Source organism: Schistocerca nitens, chromosome 4 (genome assembly GCF_023898315.1).
Source record: "Schistocerca nitens isolate TAMUIC-IGC-003100 chromosome 4, iqSchNite1.1, whole genome shotgun sequence".
NCBI lineage: Eukaryota > Metazoa > Arthropoda > Insecta > Orthoptera > Acrididae > Schistocerca > Schistocerca nitens.
Window position 1 is genome coordinate 120,472,711 of NC_064617.1, and position 4,012 is coordinate 120,476,722.

Genomic DNA, 4,012 nt, shown 5'->3' on the forward strand with positions numbered 1-4,012 from the left:
TAACAATCAAAGTCTGCTCATCGTCATATCAATTTAGATTGCGTTATCCACATTTTTAGGGACCGAGTAATTGACTCGCTTCTACCAACCACGATATTTATCCATTGTGGTCTTAAACCACGTGTTAGTTGTTTACAGTATTCAATCAATAACTTGTTTAGCATAATTTCTGTTTCTTTTTACCTTTGAAAAATAAATGTTGTTAGAATTCTAGTACATTTAGCTTCATTCTCAATCATTTATATAGTTCCCATAGGGTTAACTTTCAACTAACACAAAAATAAAACCATGAAACAGGGAGGGTCATCCAGTACATCTGTGATCCTCTTAATTTATAGTGTTTCGGTTGGCTTGTGCGCACTTGCTTACAACTGCTGTATTTCAGGTACTGGACAATTTGTCGGCTGTTTCCGCTGCGTCTTTGAAGTGCAAGATTTCTTTTGAATTGCCAGCCAGTTCAAGACTCAGATCTGCCTTCTAGAATGACGTGCAAGTATTTTGCTAATTCATTTTATATTATCTTGGTATTCCAATTAAGTATTCTAACGATTTGCGACCATGTGTGTCATATAACTATCAAATCAAAGTTCTTAGTTCAGGAAGTTCATTCCACGCACAAACTACGACTTTTTCCGTCTTTTGATTGCAAACTAACCATTACTAGGACAATGGGGGAGCTCTGGATGCCGCAGTTGGTCGCTACGTCTGTGGAAACATCACGGCGCCGTAAGGCCTGAGTTGGTTCTAGATTCCAATATCACCGGAAACCAGCATGTTGCCTCTTATGTAATAGCTACAGCCCTTGGTTTTCTGAATGTCGTGAATAATTCTTCGCAGACGATCCTACAAGAAGCGAGAAACCCTTTTTCTGACGTGACTTCTTCGACAGCACGTACCCGATATATAGGATAAATGTTCTGACTTCTTGCACTTCCATCACCCTTCCGTTAACTCCAAAGAGAAGAAATGCCACAAGTTTTAAACAGTTTGTATTTAACACTTCGTTTTCTAACCCATAAACAGTGGTAGTCATTACTTTGATGCACGCAACGTTGAAGTGTTACGAGAGAACAGCGCCAGAAGCTCAAATGAAAAATGACCTTGATAAGTACACTTCCCCCCCATGAACCATGGACCTTTCCGTTGGTGGGGAGGCTTGCGTGCCTCAGCGATACAGATAGCCGTACCGTAGGTACAACCACAACGGAGGGGTATCTGTTGAGAGGCCAGACAAACGTGTGGTTCCTGAAGAGGGGCAGCAGCCTTTTCAGTAGTTGCAAGGGCAACAGTCTGGATGATTGACTGATCTGGCCTTGTAACAATAACCAAACCGGCCTTGCTGTGCTGGTACTGCGAACGGCTGAAAGCAAGGGGAAACTACGGCCGTATTTTTCCCGAGGGCATGCAGCTTTACTGTATGATTAAATGATGATGGCGTCCTCTTGGGTAAAATATTCCGGAGGTAAAATAATCCCCCATTCGGATCTCCGGGCGGGGACTACTCAAGAGGATGTCGTTATCAGGAGAAAGAAAACTGGCGTTCTACGGATCGGAGCGTGGAATGTCAGGTCCCTTAATCGGGCAGGTAGGTTAGAAAATTTGAAAAGGGAAATGGATAGGTTAAAGTTAGATATAGTGGGAATTATAAGAGAACCACTTGTATGAACATCAAGAGCTCAGATGAAAACCCAGTTCTAAGCAAAGAAGGGAAAGCAGAAAGGTGGAAGGAGTATACAGAGGGTCTATACAAGGGCGATGTACTTGAGGACAATATTATGGAAATGGAAGAGGGCGTAGATGAAGATGAAATGGGAGATACGATACTGCGTGAAGAGTTTGACAGAGCACTGAAAGACCTGAGTCGAAAGAAGGCCCCCGGAGTAGACAACATTCCATTGGAACTACTGACGGCCTTGGGAGAGCCAGCCCTGACAAAACTCTACCATTTGGTGAGCAAGATGTATGAAACAGGCGAAATACCCTCAGACTTCAAGAAGAATATAATAATTCCAATCCCAAAGAAAGCAGGTGTTGACAGATGTGAGAATTACCGAACGATCAGTTTAATAAGCCACAGCTGCAAAATACTAACACGAATTCTTTACAGACGAATGGAAAAACTAGTAGAAGCCGACCTCGGGGAAGATCAGTTTGGATTCCGTAGAAATACTGGCACACGTGAGGCAATACTGACCTTACGACTTATCTTAGAAGAAAGATTAAGGAAAGGCAAACCTACGTTTCTAGCATTTGTAGATTTAGAGAAAGCTTTTGACAATGTTGACTGGAATACTCTCTTTCAAATTCTAAAGGTGGCTGTGGTAAAATGCAGGGAGCGAAAGGCTGTTTACAATTTGTACAGATGGCAGTTATAAGAGTCGAGGGACATGAAAGGGAAGCAGTGATTGGGAAGGGAGTAAGACAGGGTTGTAGCCTCTCCCCGATGTTATTCAATCTGTATATTGAGCAAGCAGTAAAGGAAACAAAAGAAAAATTCGGAATAGGTATTAAAATCCATGGAGAAGAAATAAAAACCTTGAGGTTCGCCGATGACATTGTAATTCTGTCAGAGACAGCAAAGGACTTGGAAGAGCAGTTGAACGGAATGGATGGTGTCTTGAAGGGAGGATATAAGATGAACATCATCAAAAGCAAAACGAGGATAATGGAATGTAGTCGAATTAAGTCGGGTGATGTTGAGGGTATTAGATTAGGAAATGAGACACTTAAAGTAGTAAAGGAATTTTGCTATTTGGGGAGAAAAATAACTGATGATGGTAGAAGTAGAGAGGATATAAAATGTAGACTGGCAATGGCAAGGAAAGCGTTTCTGAAGAAGAGAAATTTGTTAACATCGAATGTAGATTTAAGTGTCAGGAAGTCATTTCTGAAAGTATTTGTATGGAGTGTAGCCATGTATGGAAGTGAAACATGGACGGTAAATAGTTTGGACAAGAAGAGAATAGAAGCTTTCGAAATGTGGTGCTACAGAAGAATGCTGAAGATTAGATGGGTAGATCACATAACTAATGAGGAGGTACTGAATAGGATTGGGGAGAAGAGGAGTTTGTGGCACAACTTGACCAGAAGAAGGGATCGGTTGGTAGGACATGTTCTGAGGCATCAAGGGATCACCAATTTAGTATTGGAGGGCAGCGTGGAGGGTAAAAATCGTAGGGGGAGACCAAGAGATGAATACACTAAGCAGATTCAGAAGGATGTAGGTTGCAGTAGGTACTGGGAGATGAAGAAGCTTGCACAGGATAGAGTAGCATGGAGAGCTGCATCATACCAGTCTCAGGACTGAAGACCACAGCAACAACAACAAGTACACTTACAGCTACGTACGTACCACCACACCAGAGAAAATCGTCGCGAATTTAACCACCAGCCTCCTATATCAAGGTAAAGTTTTCTCGTAAAAATATTTTACCCTTAAAACCATGCTACAATATCAAAGCACGTTATTATTGGCTATGTGAGTGCAGAAACGTTCCCTGTAGATCATATGCTCAAGGCGCAATACGTCGCTATCACCTTCGATGACGCTGGTCAGTGTCAGGCCGTTGAGGCAGAAATTGTTCTGACCAGGACATGCAGCCACGAGCTCTTTCACAGAAATGTTTCTCTAATGTTTCGCTATTATTGGCGGGTAATAAAGTGAAGTAAATTGCTTCTGAGCTTCCTACACATTGACACCGTTAGCACGCAGAGGAGGTGTGGTTTATTAAATTACAGAAAAATAGAGTGCATTAACTCAGCTTGGCGTTTGGAGTGTGCGACGTTTACCAGCACAGGAGTTCAACGGAAAGCAAACTTCACATTGTACAGTGTTCACAGTTTGTGTTGATGGCAGATACATGATTTTATATCAGTGATTACGAAATCAAGTCCAATGTACGTACCGGGTAGCCAAGGCAGCTGCTTAATGGCGACGTAATCGAACAAGAAAAATAATGAATCTATTGAACAGGTTACGAGATATCAGGTTTCAGAATTGTTATCAGATGTG